At 34.8% G+C, this 26,053-nt stretch overlaps 1 protein-coding gene across 1 annotated transcript in view; it reads right to left on the reverse strand.

The window, feature by feature from the left end:
* Positions 1-26,053, reverse strand: part of MARCH1 (membrane-associated ring finger (C3HC4) 1, E3 ubiquitin protein ligase) — a 306,701-nt gene that overhangs the window by 280,101 nt on the left and 547 nt on the right. The window lies entirely within an intron of this gene.

The following is a 26,053-nucleotide window of genomic DNA, read 5'->3' on the forward strand; positions in this document are numbered from 1 at the left end:
ATAGATTCTGGTTATCACCCCTTTATCAGATGAGTAGAGAGCAAATATTTTTTCCCATTCTGTGGGCTGATGATAGTTTCCTTGGCAGAAGCTTTTTAATTTGATTAGATCCCACTTCTTTATTTTTGTTGTTGTGGCGATTGCTTTAGGGTTCTTCTTAAATTAGGTTTTAAAATAGCTCCTCCCAGGCCCTGGCAACACTTTTCTATTTTCCGCTTCTATGAGTCTGACTATTTTTGATTCCTCATATAAGGGAGATCACACAGTATTTGTTTTTCTCTGACTAGCTTATTTCACTTAGCATAATGTCCTTCATGTTCATCCATGTTGTTTCATGTGGCAGGATTTCCTTCTTTTCTTGTAAGGCTGAATAATATCCCATTGTATGTATATATCACACTCTTTACCACTTCATCCTGATGTACAACATTGTGCCTAGAGATAACAATAATGTATTGTGTTTTTAAAAATCTATTAAAATGGTAGATCTCATATTTTGTGTTCTTAACACAATAACATTTTTTAAATGTATTTCATTTATATTTATATGTCTTTTTTTGGAGGAAAGGGTTATTTTTCCACTCAGACCTGTCTTTCCCTTTGGGCGATGACATTGTGTATTCTCTTTCTCTGCTTCTTTGACCTCTTATTTTTCCTGCTCAGGAACTCTCACAACCAAGGTCTCTGCTATATGGATCTAGCACTTTTTCCTTTTCAATCATCCCACCAGATCATCATGTGGAGTCAGTGTTGAATTATAAATACGTTCACATTAGGGACTAAACTGCATGATTGCTAAAATGAGAAACTGTCCTAAGTTAGGTGTCAAGTGGCTGACACTTTCTTTCCTCATAGAGAGCAGTTGTTAATTTAACCTGGAAGTATAACTCTCAAGACAGTGCCGTATTGTTCATTTATATAACACTTCTTACTTGTAAAGAATTTTACTGTTAAATTAATAAATTATCTTTGAACACAATTTTTTATTTCCCAACTTACAAACTATTTCAATCAAAAAACCTTGAACGAATATACTCGTAACTGCCTACACAGCTTTTTATATTTACACAATTATCGATCATTTTAATTAATTATTTCTCACCAAAATTTTTTTTCTTAAGATATGTTTATTCCATTTTGGAATTTTGGTGAAATGACAACATGGATCAGTATTAGAAATTCATCTTTTACCTCTTCCTACATGAATGCGGGCTTGATCAAAGCTAATTATGTATGGCCATCCATTGAATGTGTTCTTCCATAACCCCACATCCCTCAGTGAAGAACATGGGAGTGAATTGGCTACTGTCATACAACACATAAGTAATCCATTTTTCGTTAAGTGAATGAGGATAGGAAATATTATGCTTGGAGCCCATCCAATGTATCAAATGCCATCAGACCTTTGATTTGTCATGAAACTTATAGACACAAAATACTGATAAATGGACTAGTTGGCAAATAACATTATTTTTAAAGTTGTTAAAAGTAACTAATGAAATATTTTATTGTCTAGTTAATTTATATCTATTAATTTACCTAGTTTAATCTATTTCAATTATTATCTAGTATTTAAAAATTTTTGTAGTGTATTTTATAATTTTTAGTGTAATCTGACATTGGCAATTTACTTGCCCATTATAGATCCAACAGTTATAAGGATATCTTTGGAGAGTTTAAGTGTCCAGCAAGCATGAACAAAACATTTCTTCTCTCTTTGGTTTAGGAAGAAAATGCACAAAACATAAGCACAATTAATTCTTTTAAAATTTTACTTTTTATAGTAACTCCTGAATTCATACTGTTACTAATTTGAATGACCTAAAGCTGCACATGAACATAGGTTTTATTTCACTGCAGAATATTCAATTGGTATTTATTAACTTAATAAATATTCATATAGGTTCTAAACATATGATGTAATAGGTCCTAGGCTACAATGTTTAGCAAAAGCAACATACACCCTGCTTCCTAGAGTGCATAGGGGAAACAGACAAAATAAAAATAAATACATATATTATTTAAGTAATTAGAAAATATGATAAATGCTATAAGGAAACAACAGGTTTTGAAGCACAGAAAATAAGGAAGGACTTACTTTCAAGTGATAGAAGGCTGTTATAAAGATAAAACATTTATGCTTAGCTCTGTATATGCATGAATAATTCTGGGAGGGGCCAGGAAGTATATAGGGTTGTCCCCAGAAGAAATAACAATATGATCAAAGGAGGTACAACAAAGAAATAATATCAATAAAGCTGACTTCAGAATAACAATATTGAGATATTTTCCACAATTTCCACAAAGAAAAACTGTTAAGTTTTTGGTTTTCTTAAACTTATCTCTACACAGTTAATGACTATATAATATTGTTCTACAATCTAAGATTATATAAACCATGTTCCTTATGTATATAGAAGATACAAAATCAGTAATAAAAACATCTTAAAATGCCTCCTTTTATCTTAGGCTGAAAATAAGATTTGTAGTGGTTCAGAACTTTACTTATAAACCTCTCATATTGATGCTTTATGAATGTTTTAGTTGTCTTTCAATCACCAGATTTTTGACCAATATACTGATTTTTTCTCCATTGGATTAGGAGAGTCTTAGGGAAAGAGAACCAGCCATTTCAGGGATTACAGCACATGCCACAATTTTCTAGGAGATTATTCTAATCACTTAAATTATAAAAATAAAAACCTAGGTCAAATAATTTCTTTGAATAGCTAAATTCAATTTCTATTTCAATGGATATGATATATAAATTTGGTGAATAGATAAGTTCATCAAAATAGCAGCAAATTATTTCTGACATTGAATGGAATGTTTCCTGTTTGACTGAAAGGTCTGTTAAGGCAGGCGGCTTCATGTCAATAAAAGCAGACTGCCCCTCTGCTGAGCCCAGTGCCTGCCACATGGTTAGCATTCAGTAAGACATGGCTGAATGGAAAAAATCCTTTCCACTCATTATGGCCAATGAAGTTAATCCTGGATATACTCCAAGGACACTTTGTATATTACAGATAATATTGTTAATTCTTTGTACATTATGCCTAAAAAATGAAACTTATTTTGTAATTTTTCAAAATTGGAGTGGAAGAGACTATGCAATTAGACATGATGCCAATGAAAATAAGAATATTCTTTTTCTTGACTGGCAACTTTTAAACCAATACAGGTAAGGAAGCACAAATCTAAACAAAAGTCAGGTTCCAGTGTAAGTGTGTTCATAGACTCCGTGCTACAGATGCCGATTCAGTGGATTTAAAATGAGGCACAAGTATGGGTATCCTACCCCCCAGCAAACACACACACACACACACACACACACACACATCATTATCATCATCGTCATCGTCATCATCTCCTTGGTGATTCTGATGTCCATCTCAAAAGAACACTTATGTTTTTGGTTTACTTTTAAAATGTTTCTTGTTTCCTTATATTAATACTTGCTCTCATTGTAATAGAAGCTTCTTGAATGATACTAGGAGAAGGAATTGAAGCATGAGAAACAACTGAGTCTTCATATTCAACTGATTTTCATAATCTGTTTTTACCATTATGACTTCTTTTCTCATTTTTCAATAAAACCTAATGCGTCAGTCATTATGGGCTTTTGTTCTGTGGTTATCTTTCTTCTATGCACATGACTTCCAAATAATGTAGTTGAATAGAGGCACATTCAAGGGACTAAAATAGATACCTTTGAGAAACTAAAGTAAAAACACATTCATTGATGTGCTTAGAATTCTTTTTGGAAGGCAAGTAACAATGATGTCAAAAGAGGAAAAAATAAGGGTGCATTCACATTAAAAAATAGGAAAAATATGTATTCAAGTTTTATACTCACATACACACAGAGCTTCAAAACAACTTAAAAAGAAACTATGTTGGTTGGTAAAGCAACTCATTGTGGACAACAAAACACCATTTAAATTTCTTCCTCAACCCTGAACATTGGATATTCTGGCTGTGTTGTATGTTAGGAGAAAATCATCAAAAAAATCAGGTGTTATGGGTTCTAGATAATTTTTGATGATATATTAATTAGAAACACTTAGAACTTTCACAATTTGATTTTCCTGTTAAATGAAAGCAGACACAGTCTCAGTAGGTTCTTGACAGAGTCTAGATAGATGTACCTGTACCTTGGACTGAAGGACAGAAGCACAGGCCTCCAGCCCTGCTCAGGTGGCTCTCTTCAAGTGAGCGTGCAGGCGCAGGAGGGGCGCACGGGGGCGAGGAGTTAGGGAAGGGCACCAGGCCAGCCCGGCTGAGCCGCTGACCCAACCCTGTCAGGTCAGGGGTGATGGACATCGCAGCGGGGCTCCTTACACCCAAAGGGCAAGAGGAAAGAGTGCTCAAAATAAAGACACGTCTTTCCTCAGCTTGTTTGTGACCATTAGATGCACACTTTGCCACTCAGTGCTTACATGCTCTGCATTTCCTAAGAACTTATTTTACTCAGAAAGGCTCAAAACGGTTTGGGGAACACCACCATATCTCGAAAATGATTGGATGATGAGAACGTTCCCATCCCTATTCTGCAATATAGAGACACAGAAAGACTACAGGACCTGTTTTAGTTAACATAAAAACTCAAATTCCAGATGCTTGACTATCATCTCATAGCACCTATTATAGACACCCTGTACCAAGAGCATATTAGTGACTCTCCTTTTTTACTTACAAATTTTCATATATGCAATTTAAGTCACTCACAGAGTAAGAAACTTCAAAATTCAGGAGTTGTCAAACCTCATTACTGCTCTTGCAGCATCACAGAGTGGCCTGTTCTCTGGCTTTCTGGAGAAGTTCACCAGGCCCAGAGTAAAGGGAAGACAGTTGTGGAGACTGCCTTCCCTGGACTGGATCACATATGCATCCACATTAAAATAGCAAACTTCCATTTGTAGACACTGCTTCTCCCGGCACTACTTTTGGCAATGCAAATGTATATTATTAATTTACTTTTTTCCTCATAGGTCTGTACTGAAGAGAATGTGAACAGCTATGTTTGTGTGTAAACAACTGGACACGTGGCCCCACTGTACCCAGGAGATAAGCCTCTCACCTTTCCCAGAAAATAGGTTGATAACTTGGCCTTGCCTGGCTTCCTAAGTTTTGAAACCAATTTTTCAAATAGCAGATAGATTGTATCAGGCCAGTCCAGTTTTGGGGTTTGTTTCTAAAACACACTGTGCATAGCCTGGAGCAATGCTGAAATGTCAGGATTTTGTGGGTAAATTGTTATAAACAATTTACTTAAAGCTTCCAAAAGCTTAACTCAAAATGTTTCAGTATTCCTGGAATGGGATTCACCTATTTAGCTTTAGCTTTTTATCTTCTTTACTGTTTGGAGGATACATGCAGACTAGATCAAACAACACTTAGTAAACTTAAAATTTTTATAGATTACCTGTGCATATTTCATCTCTTTTTGCTGCTTTCCTTTAAATACATATTAAATATATATTATCATATAAATATATAAATTACATATATTTTATATATAATTTTATAAATATACATTTATATATAAATTATGGTGCGATCATGGTATATTGATATACAAAGTTGGACTAAAGGAAGAAATTCTCTACTTGAAAAAAGAAAACTCAGAGAGTAGAGGGAAAAAATGTTGTGGCTCTCAGAGGAGCAGCGCAGGAGTGGAGTTCGAAAGACACTGAGAGTGCCGGGGTGGCTACTCAACCTCTATTCCTTCCTCCTTCGGGACGCAGAAAGCTAACAGCTGCTTTTCATAGATTTCCTTGTAGCTGGGGTTCTACATGCAAATTACGTCCCATTAATTACACGCTCTCCTGAGATCTAGGAAAGTCGAGATGAGGCCATCTTTCTGTTGCTTGTGTGGCAGTTGCTGCTGGGAATCAGGCTGTAAAAACGTAAAATTCCACAGCAGCAGCACTAAAGCATCTGCTGTCTAGTCTTGTGGACGTTGAGAGTCAGTAGTGATGATGTAAGTGGGGGCTCTTGCTCCAAGCATGGTCCCAGGAATGAGCTCAGACTTAGTACTTTCCTTGGTGGGTTAAGGTGCATAGTTCTGGGAGGTTTTTTTCTAAGAAGCTCAGGCCTTAAACTTTTACTGCCCTTCCAATGACTAAATTCCCTTCTTGACTGACTTCCTAGAGGAATTTCTATTTCCTGCATGGAACCCTGACTGACAAAAGGAAAAGGGGCCAGGTGGCTCTCAACTGAATTTTCCCTTCCTAGAACTAAGAATGTTCCAGGCATTACACTCAAAGGAATCGTCAGGTTATAACAAGTCTAAAGTCTAAGGTTGGGCTATTTACTACATCCAGATCCAAGCAATAGTAAAGGAAAAATAAAAAGCCAAACTGCCAAATCAAAAGTTTCAGGAAAAAGAAAAGGTAATTTATGACAACATTTGAAGATAATAGAAAAGGGTCCAGAGGAGCTAGCCAGCCAGTATTCAGAATTTCCATGGTCATTTTTGCAGTGTAAGCGGCAATTCTTTGATGTGCCAGAGCTTAAAATACTTAAGGGATTCATAACTAATGATACACATCTTGTCTGTGAAGATCCTCATTCATACACCACACTAGCAAGCTTAGGGTTGGTGTCATAGACAGAGCTGAGCCACTAATGGTTTTAGAGCACTGGGTTCCATTTACATGTTTGAAAGAACGCTCTCAAGCAAAGCTCTAAATAGATTAGAGGCCGGGCGTGGTGGCTCAGGCCTGTAATCCTAGCACTCTGGGAGGCCGAGGAGGGTGGATAGCTCAAGGTCGGGAGTTCGAGACCAGCCTGAGCAAGAGCGAGACCCCGTCTCTACTAAAAAATAGAAAGAAATTAGCTGGACAACTAAAAAAAAAAAAATATATATATATATATATATATATATATATATATATATATATATATATAAAATTAGCCGGGCATGGTGGTGCATGCCTGTAGTCCCAGCTACTTGGGAGGCTTAGGCAGAAGGATCGCTTGAGTCCAGGAGTTTGAGGTTGCTGTGAGCTAGGCTGACGCCACGGCACTCTAGCCCTGGCAACAGAGCAAGACTCTGTCTCAAAAAAACAAAAAAAAAACTGATTAGAATCCATAAAACTTGGAAATAGAAAGACAAATTAGCAGGCCATTATGATGAAGGCATGGACTGAAATGAAGTCAAACTGAAAAGACATCTGAAGCAGATTTGATAAGAATGGCTAAGGGTTGGAGGTACATAACAGAAAGTGATGTACTTTCTAATTTGGGAAAGTAGATCAATTATGGTGCTTTGCATAGAGATATCGAATGGGTACAGATTCATAGGTGTAAAGAGCAAATTAGGACTCAGCAATCTAAAAAGCTGGGCTTACATGATCAGTGGTGGTCTTTTTCCTATGAGTTGTCTAACCCTGAAAAAAATCTCTTAAGACTCAAGCTTCTACTGTTTGTATAATGGAGGTAATAGTATCTGTCCTCCGCAACACATGTAATTGACAGGAGTATAAAGTGAGCAATGTGAGAGTGGCATGACAAAGTAAGTTGGTTTTGACTGTTACTATAACTCATCTGGCAAAACTAGACAGGCCTAGTAAAAACTCCAAAACTTGAAAAATTAGATTTGGTTTCTTTCGCATAGCTCAGTTTAAAGTTGGATCCAATATATTATTTATTGGTTTTGCCTTGGAGTGGGTGCATTGGGATACTTTTGTATAAAAAAGAGAAAGAAAGAAAAATAGGAGTAACGTGGTGTGGAGTGTGCCATTTTATTTAGGAAGACAACTGAACAAAGTGGATGTAATTCAGAGATTACAATGGAAATGGGAACAATTACTGTGGAATAATGTGTTTCAGTTTATTGTGCATACCCTTGTGTAACATCAATCAAAGCTTTTCTGAGGCAATTAGAAGAAAGGAGAACACAGTGAACCACAATTTCATCAGCAGGTCCATGTCCACAAATGAGCAACAGGGACAATTGAGAATCCTGTCTTCATTTCCAGCCATCTGACAAGCAAAAGGCCATAAACATAAGCCATTTTATATGTTGTCTTGTTATATTTTTTAAAATGCAGTTGCAACATGGTTTTGTACTGCACTCCTTTGTTTTCAAGGAGAAAGAGACAATATGTTCTTTACCAAGAATAAAACAAACCAAAAAAATTGTACTTGTAAATCAGCACGTGAGCTAATTTCATGTTTGACACAGAAATAAAAGCATTTAAACAATAACCTTGTTTTACGTACTTCAAAGTTGTAACTTTACAAGAACAGTAGCAGGAATTGCGTCCCTGATAAAAACTTGCCAGATAACCTTACTAATTAAGAAATTATACAGAGTACTCTTTGTCCTTCCAAATACTTTTCATGATATTTATAACTGAAATAAAACATGCATAATTTATTATGTTTATGCAGTCTCTATAAAGTGTTATGAGAAAATAAAACTGTTTTTCACGTATGGGATCTTAAGTCAATCCCTCTATAGTTATACCTTGTCCTCATAGGCATATATTCAGATCAGCACAGCTTTTTGGATATGTTGACCTATATTATTAGGTCAACATATTATTGTTATTATATGTTATTATAGATGCATATAAATATTTATATTAATTATATTCCTAGGAAATAAATTCCATTATAATCACTGGGATAGTATTCCTATCATCATTTATAGTAAATATATAGGAACAGGTAAGACCACATTTGGGGCTCTTAAAATCCCAAAGTCAGAAATCTATCTAGACAGGCAGACAGATGAGTAATGTAACTCATATACAGATTTTGGCAATGTACATCTATATAGAGATGTGTATGTGTGTGTGTGTGTATAAAACTTGAGAATTTGACATGTATTTTACAAAAGTATAAATTATTTATACAAAGATTTAATATATTATAATTAGAAAAATATTCTTTTTATTATTACCTGGTTTAGGGACAAAGAGAAATTTACTTGAAATATCTTCAATTCAGTTCTCCGTCTGTAAATGGGTAAAATAGTATAACAAAGGGTCCCTTGGAAGCAAAGTAAAAGTGAGCTAGACTTAGCTTAGCACAGTTTCTCCTGATCTAGGCTGGTGATGGGCAGCATTTGGTCTTAGGCAAGATTGAGCAAAATATGTATTTCTTTTTCTAATGCCAGGAATTAGTGTGAAGCCCTCTGGAATGTTTCCAGTGATAAGTTTCCATGTCATTGGAAGAAGCTGGCTTTATAAGGACCCATCTTCAGATACATCTCTACGTGGTAGATGTAATTTTTTTTCTGATACAAATTTACTCTTTACCCTGTACTTCAGGGCTTGTTAAAAGATCATCCTGGTTTTTCTGCTATGAGCAATGAAGTTTCACCTTTGATAAAATAGACAAAGACAAGGAAAGAGAAGGGTTCCCTTGGCCAAAGCTGACAGAGTAGTAGAAGCCGCAGTCTTTAGCATGTGCCCCCAATAAACAGCAAGTGGGCCGTTGGCAGCAAAAGGCACTGAGGCTGCTTGACAATAGGGCTATAACAAAACAATCTGAGAGAATTATTTCTGATCTCATGTGAATTAGCTCCCTGGAAACTTCACAGAGTAAAATTTGGAGAATTTTACTCACAGGAGAAAAATTTGAGGAGGTCTAATTTTAGGGGACCAAGTTGAAGCAAAAGCCATTCTAATGTAGATTTTAATAATTGCTCTGTATATACTATAGGACTGTATTGGAGCAATGAAAATGTATTTTTTTTGGGAAAATTAAAAACACCATAATTATAAATATAAGACAATTATCATATGCTTACAGTCACAAGGAAGTTAAATGCCTAATTAAAGACACACCACTAGGTGGTGATATTAATAGATTCAGAATGAAAAATACCATTTTCATGGATCCAATTAAAAGCAGCATTAGGAACCAGAAGGGCCGAATTGTAAACTCAGTGCTATTAGAGTTGGTGAAGTCATTCATACATTCTGAGCCTAACTTGTCCATGGTCACACAAGTAGAAAGTTGCACAGGTATGTTTAAATGGAGGTAATCAGACCAAAGAAGCAATTGGCATACAAAAAAAGTAAGATAGTAGACTGAAACACCAATATCAAAAGTGATCATATTAAACTCAACTGATAAGCAAATTTTTCAGTGTAAATCTTAAAAGTACAATTGATTATAAGCTGCATATAAGAGATACAGGTTAACTATAATGACAGAGAAAAATGAAGGTATTAACAATGTAAAAAATATGTTACAAACAAAAATTAACAAAAAGAAAGTTGACATAGCTAAATTAATATCAAAATAGATTTTAAGGAAAGAAGCATAATTGTTAATAAAGAAGAGCATTTTATAATAATAAAATAGTACACAAGGAAGATATAAATAAAATTTTATGCAAGTAATAACAGCTTCAAAATATAAAAAACAAATTGACAAAATTAAAAAGATAAATTTACAATTACAGTGAAAGATATTAACAAACCCCTCTACAACTGCTAGAACGAACAAACAAACAAACCAGTAAGGATACATGATTTCAAAAACATAATTAAAATAAAAACACTGTACCTGAAAGCTGTAAAACGCACATTCTTTTCAGGTACACATGGAAAATTGACCAAAATTACCGTTTTATGAGACATATAACAATCTTAACAAATTTTAAAGGATTAAAATCAATAAAAAAATGATAATTAGAAAAATTCTTCAAAGTTTAAAAGCTAAGAAATATACTTCTAATATGGGTTTAAAAACTCTCCATGAAAGTGCTAAACTATTTGGAATCAAATGATAATTAAAAAACTGTAGATTATGTATTTCTTATACTGGCGATATATATAAAGCTACACTTAGATGGAAAATTAGTCTTAAAATGCATACACAGTCAACCTTCAATATCCAGGAGGGATTGGTTCCAGGACCTTCTGCAGATACCAAAATTTGCAGATGCTCAAGTCTCTGCTATAAAATGTCACAGTATTTGCATATAACTTATGCATATCCTCCTGTATACTTTAAATCATCTTTAGATTACTTATTATAACTAATACAATGCAAATGCTATATAAATAGTTGTTATACTGCATTGTTTAGGGAATAATGACAAGAAAAAAGGCTGTACATGTTCAGCGTAGATAAAATTTTTTTCTACTATTTTGGATTTGTGGTTTGTTAAACACATAGATATAGAACCCGTGGATACAGAGGGAAGACTATATTAGAAAACAAGTAATCTAAGTCTCTTTCTCAAGAAACTGTATAATAAACACCAAATTGAACTCAAGGAGACTACAAGCAAAATAATAAATCAAAAGAACAAAATAATGAAAAACAAATGTACGAGGGCCAAGACAATTGAATTGAATATTTCTAGTTAGTGGCAGATGGTGCCAGGACCACTGGATTGTATGGAAAAGAATGAATTTGGATCCCTGCTTCACACCATGCACAAAAATTAACTCCACATGTATCATAGACCTAAATGTGAGAGTTAAAACCATAAACCTCTTGGTAGAAAACACAGGAGTAAATCTCTGTAATCTTTGGTAAGTCAGTAATTTCATAGATCCAACACTAACAGCACCAGCTATTAAATATAAAAGAGAAGACTGATACGTTGGATATCATCAAGTTGAAAAACTTTTGTGCTTTAAATGACATCATCAATAAAGTGAAAAGACAACCCACAAACTGGGATAAAATACTTGTGAATTTTTTATCTAATAGGGTATTTGTATCAGGAATACAAAAAGCACTCTGACAACTCAGTAATCAAAAGACAGTTGAATAGACGGTTTTCAAAAGACTGTATACGGATGGCTGATAAACACATGAAAAGATGCTCACTATCATTAGTCAGGAGGGAAATCAAAATCAAAATCATAATGAGATACCACCTTATTTCATAAGGATGGCTCTAATAAGAAAAGACAGACAATATCAAGTGTTGAAAAGAATGTAGAGAAATTGAAACTCTCATACATTCCTAATGGGAATTTAAAATGGTATAGCCGCTATGGAAAACATTCTGGCAGTTCCATAAATTGTTAAACATAATTACTCTAAGATGAATCAATTCTACTCGTAACTATCTAACCAAGAAAATTAAAACGTATGTTCATATAAAACTTGCATTTGAATATTCATACCAGCATTATTCATAATAGTTAAGAAGTGAAAACAACCCCAAACAACTGATGAACAGATAATAAAATGTGGATTATTCATACAATGCAATATTATTAGCAATAAAATGAAGTACTGATACATACTACAACACACGTGAACCTCAAAAACATTCTAAGTAAAAGAAGTCATTCACAAAACACTACATATTGTATGATTCTGTTTATATGAGATGTTCAGAATAGGGAAATCTATAGAGGAGAAGTAGATTAGTAGTTGCCTAGTTGGAGGAGACAACCAATGGGTGGGGGTGGAAGAAGGGCTGGTGAGTGACTGCTAATGGATACAAGTTTCTTTTGGGGATGCTGAAAATGTTCTAAAATTAGATTATATTGATAGTTGCACAACTCTCAAAATATATTAAAACCATTGAATTGTACACTTTAAATGGACCGACTTAATGGTATGTAAAATATATCTCAATTGAGCTGTAAAGAAAAAAATCAAATGTACAATGGAGAAAATTGAAAAAGCTTGATGTTTGTTCTTTGGAAAATATTGATCATAACTAGCAAGAAATATCACAAAAAAGAGAGTAGGCAAAAACATCCATATCTGAAAGGAAAAGATGACATCATATAGGCGTTAAAAGAATAATATGACAAATTTATGCTAATAAATTTGACAATCTAATCATTTTGATGACACAGAAATAGTTCTAGAAAAATATCAAAACTGATATGGAAATGAAATCAATTCCGCTTTCCACATTTTTAACGTTTGTTGAAATCTTTATACATTTTTATATAATTCTTTCTTTGGGATCTCAAGAAGGAAAGGGGAATGTTTTCAATCCATCTTTATGAAAGGGAGACAGGCATTTGTGTAGAAAGGAAAGTGTCAAGCGAATGGCAGATAATTTGAGAGAAATCTTAATACTTCGAATCTAATTAGAAGAAAATACCTCGTTGTCTTTGAATAGAAGCATAATCTCACTTAAATGGAAACTAAAATGTTGCACTAATAAAAGCAGGGAGTAGAATAGTGGTTGCCAGGGACTGGGAAGTGGAGGCGATGGGGAGATGTTGATCAAAGGTTCAAAGATTCAGTTTTGCTGGGTGAGTAATTGGTAAGTCTCATGTACAGCATGATGGCAATAGTTAATAATGCTGCAATGTATGCTTTCACCACACACACACACACACAGTTATAACTATGTGAGTAATGGGTATGTTAATTAATTAATAATTATGGTAATCAATTTACAATGTAAATGCGTATCAAAACATCACATTGTACACCATAAATACATATATACAATTTTTATTTGTCAAATATACCTCAATAAATCTGTGAAGAAAGCATTTATTTATGAATAAGCAGTGTGGCTTTTTAAAAAAACTTTGCATTACATTTATTTTGTATAGCAAACTCCAGTATTATAGTAATCCAAAGATCAGAAAACATTGCATTAACACTAGGTAAAAGAATGTGTTCTATTAAATGTCTTTCAATTTAAGTATGTCTCTGTAAAAGAATTAATACACAGCGGCTGGGGTGAGGGAGGAATGAATAGTGCAGAGGATTTTTAGGGGCATGAAACTACTCTGTATGATACTATCATGATGGAAACATGTCATTATACACTTATCCAAACCCATAAAATATACACCACCAACAGTTAACCCTGATATAAACTACAAAATTTGGAGTGATAATGATGTGTCAACGTAGGTTCATCAAGTATAACGAATGTGCCACTCTGGTGGGGGATGTTGATAATTGAGGAGACTATGCCTGTGAATGGGCTAGGGATATGCAGGAAATTTCTGTACCTTCTGATCAATATTGCTATGAACGTAAAAAACGGCTCTAAAAATGAATTCTGTTTTTTTTTTTTTGAGGAATTAATACAATCCAGTGGCAGTGGAGCCTAATCATAAGAAATTACAGAATATATAGTTAATGATATGGTTCCAGGCTTTGCTAATATAGTTATGCACACAGCTCTACTAATTTTTACATTTCTTCCCACATAGTGAGAGGCAATAACAACATCAGCAATGTTATGTCCGTTGAATAGTGGTAGTTGGTCTAATTTCCACAGGTAAAATTACTCAACCCATGAAAACAAGACAACCAATTTTTGTTTGCAGTCTCATCGCAATATGTGTAATAAAATTTGGTTGGTATGACAATGTGTCTGTGAAAATTGACAACTTGGTGACTGCAGTGTGAAAGCTATTTCATTTTTTATGTTTAAAGAATTACGGGAATGTTAAATTAAATTTTATTCCTGTAGGCTGCATCAAACACATAGAAACCAGGTGTGTAAGTTCCCATATTAGCATTTGAGTAGCTGGTTTCTGAACGTGGAATTATAAAGCTGTACTCACGGACTATTTTGCCTAATAATTACAGTTGACAATTACTATGGCTTTATAAAAATAATTCAACGGGCCATCAACCAACAGGTGGCTTTTAGCATTTAACCTAAGTAATTTGCTTCAAATGTTGAACATTGTGCTGGATGACATTGTGCTAAAAAGTTAAAATAAATTAAGCCTAGATAAGAGAATTAAACAACCTTACCCCATCCTCCAAAAATGTAGTGGATAATTATTAGTATTCATGAGGATACTCAGCCAGCCCTATCAGATCTACATATCTACCAAATCCTGTTGAGTAACCTTGGGCAAGATATTTAACCAAACCTAAGTTTCCTATCTGTGAAATGAGGAGCATAATATCTAAATTAGAGGTCTGTCTTGAGAATTATATATTTCTAAAACACACACACACACATTAGAGAATATTATGTGTTGATAATAAGTTTTTAACCAGAATTAAATATGAATCTAAATTAAACTTATTTTTAATAAAGTCAATATTTTTACCTTTTCCTGAGCATATTCTTTGCAGCATGGAAGAGTGTCTTAGAGCACTCTTACTAGTGGGGTAAACTTTGAGAAATTACTTAACCTCTTTCCTTTACAAAATGGGTATTTTGTACATTTCTTATAATGTTGTAGTGAGAATTAAACGAGTTGTTAACATGTCAGGTGTTCATGGCACATAGCATGCATTCAACAAATTTTAGCAATATTAGCTTTTACTGTATAACTTTTCCACTCTGTGTTTTGTCAAGTGAGCAAATACAAATACACTGACATGTACTTGTTTCATTCTCAAAGAATGTATTTTGTCACATGAATCCTCTTCACTGTTCACTGAGAAGACACATTGTTTTGTCAATGGAACCCACCTTCATGTGGCCACTAAATAATTACGAGTGTTGCTACAGGCTACTTATATGAGACTACATATTGAATATTAAAACTGAATAAATTATGCAAAATATCTGGTTAATTCCACTGCCTGTAGAAAATAAAATCTTGTATTAGTTAAGTGTATTTCTCTAACACAATTCCTGAAGATGGTTCTGTTTACTTAATTCCACCAAAGGGGTAATATTTAAAATAAACAGAATAAGTACAGATTTTTAATGTTTACATAATAGCTTATCTAAAATCAAAGAATATAACTTACTCTCCTCTCCTTATCACCACCCCCTGTATATCACCAACTTTACTGGTCTCTAGGGAACATTTGGACACCCCCACACACCACAGCTAGGTTAGGTCCCCACCTAACTCTTCTAACACCCTCTGTTTACTTCCCATCTTACTCAACCTATTCAATCATTTGTTTTCTTCATCAGATTGCTGAGGATAAGGACTGTGTCTCTTCTTTTAAATACTGCATATTCGTTGCATAGTATAGTGTTTGGCACATAACTAACTCTCAATAAAGAGTGGTTAGGGAATAAATTGAAGATATTTTCTAAAGTGAGTGATGACTGTGATTGAAATATTTCTGAATGAGAATATATTGAGTCATTTATTTTCTCCGTGATTCATTTACCCCTACGTTGTTCCATGATCACAGACAGTTCTGGAGCTCCAGAATGCAAGTTAATGATGCACAACACTGGATACCAAACAATTCGCTCACTGGGCTGTGCAATCTGCAGTGTTGGTGGATAAGGGACTTAAGAAGCTTGTGTGTTGCAGATGGACAATCAGTAGGGTTGATGTGCCAGGTTAAACACCATCATGCTTTATCACGTAACTGTCAGATATTTACATGAACAAAGTATTTTCCATGAAGCAGCACAGGGGACTGGAAAGATTTAGGGCTCTGGATCCTACTCTACCACTTTTCTAATATTTTTGGACATTTGTTTTCCTGTCCATATAAGAAGAACAGCAATATATACTTTCAGAGTTATCATGAAGTTTTGAGATACATGTCTAAATTCTTTGGCATAGAATATGCATTAAAATACTATTATATTATTAATTGTTACGCTTTGAGGTAGAAATTTATATGAGAACTCCAGTTTATCTATCCCATTTGTCTTTTGAATAAGAAGATTGTTGCACAGAAATACCTCTGGATTCTTCAGTTCTATTCTGACAGGTTCCACTTATTTCCAGTTACAGTTTTTATTCTGAGGCAAAACCAAGAGGACTCAACAAATATCAGGTCAATTTGTCCTGCCTTCTCCTTTTTTTATAAAGCACAACAGTCCTACAAAATCAAGCACAAAAAAGACATCAGCCATCTGTGTTGTCTGTGTGAATGGGGAGAAAAATGCACCTCAATTCCACACACACACGGGGCCTCTCTGATTTGGATATATGTATACAACTCTGCCCATCGCTCCTGTATGGATAATGAAATTATGATATTTAAAAACCAATGTGTTCTAAACACCACACAGATAGCAGAATTAAACAACTAATAAGAATTAAACATCTTTCTGAGGAGCTCACAATTTAGTTTATATCTAAATTAAGCAGATAGACATGACATATTTTGATAAAAAACAGCTGTGAACATAATCGAATGACTTTATTCCTTACAGGAAAAGAGTTCTTCATGTAAGGAGCATTTTAGATCAATTATTACTATTGTGAATAATCATGTTTTGACATTGTTCAGTAACTATACAATTGAAGTTAATACAATACTTTAAGCTGCACCCACTGCTAATGTAATTTTTCCTCATGGTGTGATGCTTGAAGCATCCGTCTCCCCTTTGTATTCTTCAATTCAATCTGTTTCCATAACAACCATTGGGGTACATTTTTAATGATTTTACTGTCTTAAAAAAATCAAAGCTCTTAAAAGACATCATGTCTTTTGCTTACTTTCCCTCATTTGTTTTTGATAGCTATTCTAATAAAAATTTGGATTTGATTCATTGCCTTTGACAATACTTAGTAAAGGCCTTGCCATAGTGATTGGAAACAGTAATTGATATGTGATCAAGTAAGAAAGAACTAAAAGAAGGAAAAAAAATGATGAAAGAAACCCCTGAAAACTCTATTGCCCTGATTTCAATTATTTTCAGAACGCATAAAGCATAAAGACCACTGCAAAATAAACAACTGGCCCACTTGCTCAGAGACCAAAAGAAATAAGAGGAAGCCTATGGAAAATAAGTCAATAGGTCTACTGAGAAATTTAATATACTCGGCCTCCTCTTTCTATTTATTTATTTTTTTTGTTTTACAAGAGAAGCTATGTTTTATGTTTGTGGGGCAATATTGGTCCATTCGGTATAGGTGGTTGTGTGATTTCCTTTAGCATTGTAATAGACTAAGAGTAGAAATGGGAATAATTGGAAAGAATGAGGAGATCTATGGTAAATATTAACTGGTAAATGTGATTTCTTTGTAAGGACAACTTTATGTTTCATTGTCATAAACATTGGGAAAACCATTAGCTATATATTAGATTTTTACTGAAGGCAGAATCTTATTACAACACAACGTAATTTTTAAAGTGATTATTCTAGTTTCTAAAACTTTTACTATGTATTTTGGTCATAGAAACTGATCTTTAAGATTAGTTCTTCCATATTTCAAGGCATATGGCATTTCTAATAGGCAGAAGGAATTTAATATATGAGATATTGCACTTAATGGAGCTTTATAAGCAAAAAAAAAAATATCACTTTCACTCACTTCATGCTCTCTGCTGAAGGAACATAATAAGAACTTAATAAAATTTGTGGAATGCATAAACAGCTTGAGTAAAGAGCATGAACCGAGTGAAACCCAGATTGTTTTTTACATGATATCCAGGGAATGGCAATGTTCATTAAACCATGAAGAATGGGATTCTAGAAAAAAAAATCTCAAGTTTAGGGACTGCTTTCTTCCATATTACACAAATACCCAATGGGCTGGTTTAGCATAAAACAAAGGAAACAATAGAATAGCCTATGAATAACAAGAAGAACAATAAAAAAACTCACAATCATAAGATTCGTCAATTAAAACGTACAATCTACTTACATACTTCTAAATGTCAAAATACAAGCACATAAATTTCATTCCTGATTTTTCATAAGTTTAATAAGTATGGAACTTTAATTTTTAACTCAACTGTTCTATTATGAAAAAAAGATTATGACAAAATTAAACATGAATATTTTTAGCTGCTTGTTTTATTAATAAATACTTATGAGACTGTGCGAGAAGGTATTTGGTTCAGTAGTTGAAAATTTGACTTATAAAGCATGTATTATCAGTAAATTATGTCTTTTTTTTTTTTTTTCTTTTTTTTGAGACAGAGTCTTACTCTGTTGCCTGGGCTAGAGTGCCATGGCATCAGCTTAGCTCACAGCAACCTCAAACTCCTGGGCTCAAGCGATCCTCCTGCCTCAGTCTCCCGACTAGCTGGGACTACAGGCATGCGCCACCATGCCTGGCTAATTTTTCCTATATATTTTTAGCTGTCCAGCTAATTTCTGTCTATTTTTTTTTTATTTCAGCAAATTATGGGTGTACAGATGTTTAGGTTACGTGTGCTTCCCTTGGTTCCCCCCCTACCGAAGTCCGTGTTTCAAATATGTCCATCCTTCGGGTAGTGCGCATTGCACTCCTTCTGTATACAAATACCCCTCCCCTCCTCCCTCCTCCTCCCGCCGCCCTCCCCTTTCCCCAGCATCCAATAGATGTTGTTCTGATATGTGCATTTATGTGTTGATTAGTTAGTACCAATTTGATGGTGAATACAAATGGATCCCGTTCTGCTGCTCTTGTGGTGCCCCACTTTGGATAATGGGCTTAAGTTTAATCCAGGAAAGTGTAAGAGGTGCTAGATCACTGTCATTTCTTATGATTGAGTAATATTCCATTGTGAACATATACCAAATTTTGATAATCCACTCATGGATTGACGGGCACTTGGGTTGTTTCCACATTCTTGCAATAGTGAATTGTGCTGCCATAAACATTGGGGTGCAGATGTCCTTATCGTAGAATGTTTTGTGCTCTTTTGGGTAGATGCCTAATAGGTATCTCCAAATTCTTTTCCACAAAGGTTGCACTAATTTGCAGTCCCACCAGCAGTGTAAAAGTGTCTATTTTTAATAGAGATAGGGTCTCGCTCTTGCTCAGGCTGGTCTCGAATTCCTGAGCTCAAATGATCCTCCTACCTTGGCCTCTGAGAGTGTTAGGATTACAGGCATGAGCCACCATGCCCATCCTAAATTATGTCTTATTTCTAGAGATAGTTTATAGCAAATTGGAAAAATCTGAGGATTTGATATTAGACAGAACCCAAGTTGATCAGTGTTCCCTTCTTGCTTGCTATTGGGGTAATTATTAGTATTTGACCTTTTTGAGTTATTTTCACTTGTATCATGCAAACAACAGTATCAATTTCTCATAATGGGTGTGGTGTATAAATAACCTAGAAACTAGGACACTTGGATCTTTATGATTTGGAGGGAATTACCAAAACTCTTAACAATCCCTCTATTTCTTTACCTACTTGGCTAGTTAAATCAAATCTGCATTGTGTGCACCTCAGTAGGTTTGTGAGTCATAAAGAAATAATGGAAATAAAGATTGCTTTGAAGTTTTATATATATATATATATATATATGTCTGATTACAAATTTTTTTTATTTGAGTTTCATGTATATGTGTTACATTCTTTTCCTAGAAGGTTTTCTTATTACTTTCTCCTCTTCAGTCTTTTCTAGAGCAGCAAGTACCTCCTCCTGGACCATTATACAGAAGGATACAAAATGTGTTCTGAGCTGATGAAGGTATGTTTGGAAGTGGCAAGTTATCTCTACCAAACACATGGAGTGACACTTTTTCTTCTTCTCTTCCTAACTATAGTTTATTTATAACCTCAAAAAGAATCATCATTGATTACAGTAGAGTAATTTTCTCTGGAGTCACTAAAATGACATTTTTTAATCTGCCTCTTTCGATTTCCATAGATTTTTTTTCCACTCTAATCCTCATAAAATCTTTCACCTTCTTATTTCTGATTCTTATAATGTCCTTTGCTCCCATTTGAAATTTAATATTGAAACTCTAACTTGATTTAATAAATTGCTTAAGGGTATAGTCGGCATAAGATGTTTTTGTTTTTGCTTTTAACAAGGAGAACTGTGTTACAGTAAGTTTAAAAGAGAGGTTTCTTCTCCGCTCTCATACCAGATGAGATCGTTCCCCCTCTCTTAGGTTACAAGGGTAAGGATATTTGCTTAATAAGCATAATGTTCCAAACCCCTCAAGGTTCTCATTCATTTTGAAAGATTTTAAGCTCAATAAGTATTTTCTGAATTTAAAAAGCGGGTACTGTGAATTGCCTTATAGATCAAAAAGGAAAATCTATTCTTTTCCATCAGGCAGGTTATTGAGAATGTGATGGTGAAAACAGCTATGAAACTGGTCACATTTAGTCAGTCAATGTACAGCAGAGAATAATCGAGCAGACACATGTAATGTTGGATTATAAAGGAAAGATCCTATTTGTTTTTGTGCCACACCATAATGAATTATTATCTTATTTACAATCTTTGTGTTTAGCCAAATGTGTACAATTCAAATAATGATTTTGTTCTTCCCCCAAACATGAGACACAATAGAGTGGCCCTCTGGATTTAGACTGCTTGAACTGTTGGAATCCCAACTTCACCAGTTATTACTTAAGTCACTTTGTGCGGGTTTATAAATTTCTCTATGCATCAGTTTCTTTATCTATAAAATGGGGGATAATGATCACACCTACCTGACTGAATTATTGTAAGTATTGAAAATGAAAATATGTGTAAAATACTTAGATAATTTCCTGGAATGCAATAATCAGCTATCATCATTACCCTCATTATCTTTGCATGGGGTATAAATGCCCTGGATGACAGAAAAAGAGTAATAATAATAGCTGGGGTATATAAAATGGAAATATAGGACAAATAGGTTATTTCCAAAAGAAGGAATGCATTTGTGATAGAGGCTGGCTAAATGGTCTCAATTTCCCTATTCAGGTTCAACGGGAAGACTGTATGTCTCATCATTCCTATAGATACATTAGTCTGTGTCACTGGTTTCCAGCCAGTGATATAAGGGTCAAAGTGATGCATATCACTTCTAAACCCAACCATATGTCTCCATGCTCACCTACTCACACTTTCTCTTCTCTGATAAACTTAGAGGCCATATTTTTAAATAGAGTAGCAGCATGAGATCCCAGTATTCTTTTTTGGAGAGTCAAATTATCTGTATCAGACTGACTCGGGAGCAAAGGCAAACCTTTATCAGATGAAGTCTTTGAAATTTCTGAGTTTATTTGTTCAGGTTTTTATCCTTAATTTTCTATACTGATTACTAAGCTATTACCTCTCCACACTAAACCCATTCCTTCTACGTTCTACCTCAAGATGCTGGGGCTGGGAGCCTTCAAACCAGATTTCTTCTTTGCCATTAACCTCTTGGTTAAGTTCTGAAAATGCTAGTGTTAAAGACAACTAGAAGTCAGGAGGAGAAAGCCCTCTCCTTGTTTATCCTCTGTTTCTCTTAGTGTCATTCCTGCAATGCTTCTTTATGTCAGCAGTGGACGTTGGGTCCAATTTCTAAGCTTTTTTTCACACTGTCTGAACTATCTTTATTGCACCATCCCCTCCACCCCCACTAAACATACAAAAACCAGGATGTTCATCCCCTTCAGAAATGTGGGTCCCAAATCCACAGGGTCCCTCCTCTGAGCTCCTGAGGTACTTCATCAGCTGAGCAGCACTCCTCCTGCAAGGTCGGGACACAGTCCTGAGGACCCTCTGCTCCAACAGATTAGGCTCTAGCAACTTCAGCCTCCTCCCTTTGTTACTCTTCTGCATGGGTGGTGGTTAGTTCTTGCAGGTATTAAACTTGTATACTGTTATGACTTTTAGTCTTCCAATACCAGATTAATATTTTTTCATATTATATTCTTCCTGCTAAAATTGCTTGATGTGGTTTCTGTTTTCCTGACTATACCCTAAATTGCATACTATCCAAATATAGAAATTTGTAGCCAAAGCTTGTGCTATTAAGACAAAAATCTAAAATACACAGCATTTCTTTAATGGTTGGGCAATGGGTAGCAAGAAAATTGATTTCAGAGGTGTTATAGAAAGCCATTTATCTGCATAGAATTCTTGCAAAACTCTTGGCAAAACTGCTCCTTGAATTAACTTGAGAGGCAGACAGTGGGTCTGCAGGGCTGGAAACACTTGAAATAGATTGGAAAACAAAACATTCATAAAGTATGTTAACTATAACTGGCTACATTTGACAAGGTATTAAAAGAGAAACATGACTGGCTAATGCGAAAGCAGATATGTGGAGAAATAAAGAGAATATAGAAGTGTTCAGGGCTTATTGAGCAAAATGGCTGGCTTCTTCTAAAGCCCAAATGGTGGGATATGGCATTGATGAAGGCATTGAACAGCAAAGGCCCAGTAAAAATTTTCAGTTGAGCAAACAGACTCAGGGAAAATATGAGATGATTGAGAGCCAGTACCCAATAACATTTCTCAGCTGAATAAACTATCTCTGGACAAAGATCAAGTAAGTTAAGGATGTGGTCCTTCCACCTATTTTTCAAGACAGTATCACAATGAGACAGATTGGGAGAAGAGGAAGTTAAAGGCATCCAACAAAAAACATTCCCAGGCACATGGACTGTTAGGAAGCAAATAGATTTCAACTCTAGTAAGATCTCAGAGAATTATAGTACTAAAATACCATGATTCCAGAAATATGACCCTTAAATATTGAAGACTTAAAATAACTCTTATCCCTTAAGCTTCCTCAAATGGAAAAAAAAATGTTTATTTATTTATTTATTTATTTATTTATTTATTTATTTAACAATAGGGTTTTGCTTTGTCACCCAGGCTGGAATGCAGTGGTGCAATTATATAGCTTACTGTAACTTCAAACTCCTGGGCTCAAATGATCCTCCTGCCTCAACCTCCTGAGTAGCTGGGACTACAGGTGTGTGCCACCCCACCTGGCTAATTTTTTTTTTAATTATTTTTTGTAAAGATGGGGTCTTGCTATGTTGCCCAGGCTGGTTTTGAACTCCTGAGCTCAAGTAATCCTCTTGCTTTGTTCTCCCAAAGAGCTGGTATTACAGGTATGAGCCATGGTGCCCACCCTCAAACAAGAAAACAATAACTTAAGGCTATACAGCCCTAAATGGGCACTTCAAATGTAGACAAGGAGAATAATGGAAAGGTTAAAACCTCTAAGAAGGGATATCCAGAAGGTAGAGATAACTACAGATAAGGAAGATATCCCAGGGAGCTGGTCAGAGCCTATTCAAGGATCCTCTCTGATCTACAGATTGGGCAGACTTTATACTATCTGTCCAGTAGGATTTCACCTGTGTTGGCCATGTATAATGGATTCTTTCTCTTTCCAAGCTGTTTATTGTGTTTCTATCTTCCCATTCCTCTCTTTCATATTAGATTTATGTTGGAAATGGGTTGCAAAATGCAGATAATTTGTTCATGGGTGACTCATTATTGTCATGATCATTTGACAAGGAAAATGACTAACTAGATAGAGATGACTGACTTGAGCTGAATCCAGTGACTGAAAGAATTTTGAGCTGTCACTCTTGAAGAGTAATAATACCTTTATTAGTGAATAGAGCATGACATGAATATTTGGTGACCAGAAAGGTGGATTGCGGCAGAGATGGGCTAGATGCACACTAATTCCATCTCCTTTTCCTGGCCACATAGGAAGGCAACATTTACAAGCCTCCCTTGCAGTTCAGTTGGGGCCATAAGATTAGGTTTTGGTCAACGGAAGAATGTCTATCAATTAAAGGTGCTCCATAATGATCCAGGCATGAGGTTCCACATAGTCTCTTACATTTCCTCAGTGACTAAGAGGCCATGTTCTCATGAAGGCAGCATCAAAAGATGGAAGGAGTATGAATCTTTAAATCATCATTTGGCAGTGAGTTTACAGAAAGAACTGGCCAACACACAGTAGACCATAACGTGAGACAGAGATATTTTATTTTCTATGTTAAGAAACTGAGATTTGGGGGTTTTATGTGATAGTGTCTAGAAGTTATCCCCACCACAATACAGCATTAGATTTAATTAATGGATTTAATTAAATTAGTAATTGTCTTTTTCTTTCTACAAGAACTTGAATAGTAAAAAAATACCATTAAGCAAGTGAGACAATGCAGTGTAACAGAAAAAGTCTTACTTTGAGAAGCCTGATTATTAGTAACCCTTTTATTATTTACTAGGTAAGTGACACTGGGAAAGTTAATTTCTCTGAGTCACCGTACACATACGCAAAATGAAGCTATTATTAAGTTACTCAATTACAGGCAGAAACTCAGGACAAAACTTTGCTTAAGGTTTTTTATGGTTTTTGATCAACGATTCTATGAAATAGAAGTTAAACACTAAAACCACTCTAATGAAAGTACAAAAATAATTTTTTTATTTAAAAATATTTGGCTATTGCATGATACCTGACAAAGTCCAGCTGTAAGTATAAAAATTGTGTAACACGTGTTTAAGTGGTGTTAATACATGCCAGTTTTATTGCAAATGATAACTTATAAAAGATCATTTTAGAGTGAGATGAGACAATGCAGATGGTAATTTCAAAAGGAATCTATTTCCTAGAACTTTGAATAGCTAATAGTGTCACATATATCTCTCCATACTCTCAGCTCTCACCCTGCAAGCGAAGATGATGGAATTTAAGTAGTATTCCCACTCTCATTACTTTATTTTGTCAACTTGAAACCTATTCTTTCAGATAATCTCTCTAGATACCCACTCACTAATGTTTATTTAGGGTCATTATTTCTGTGTAAATACTGTGGTCTCGATGTTTCTGTTCTCCCAAAATTCAGATGTTGAAATCCTAACCCCTAAAGGGATGGTATTAGGAGGTGGGGCCTTTGGGAAGTGATTAGGTCATGAGGGTGGAGATCTCATGAACGGGATTAATTTCCTTATAGAATAGGCCCAAGGGAGCTTGATTTCCCCTTCAACCATGTGAGGGCACAGTGAAAAGGCGCCATCCATGAACCAGAAAAGTGGGCCCTCATAGACACCAAATCTGCCAGCACTTTGATCTTGGACATCCCAGCCTCCAGAACTGTGAGAAATAAATTTATGTTGTTTATAAGCCACCAGAGTTTGTGGCATTTTGTTATAGCAGCCTAAACAGGCTAAGACAGTCACTGAATAAAAATTGTCAAATAAACCAAAAGTAAAAAAACCTAAATGATTCTTTGCTTCTATTTAATTATATGTTCAATAGCTAATAAATAAGGCTGAAAGAATTTGTGTTCTTATAAAACGGTAAAATAATAATTATTAATAAAATATATCTAACATTAATTTAAAAGTTGGAGATTAAATGGAATTTTTCTTCTTTAAATCAAAATGAAGAATGTTGCAGCCAAATCTAAGCAAAGAACATTTAAAACTCCCTTTGCTAATGCATTCTTTTGTCTTAATCACCAGAAAATAATGAGTATCTAAATCCAAGCATTGAAACTCCGAGCAGAAAACAAAACATGAAAGGGTATATTATTGATTTGGTATTAAAATTATTTTTGT

This window comes from Propithecus coquereli, unplaced genomic scaffold (assembly GCF_000956105.1).
Source record: "Propithecus coquereli isolate 6110/MARCELLA unplaced genomic scaffold, Pcoq_1.0 Scaffold240, whole genome shotgun sequence".
NCBI classification, from domain to species: Eukaryota; Metazoa; Chordata; class Mammalia; order Primates; family Indriidae; genus Propithecus; species Propithecus coquereli.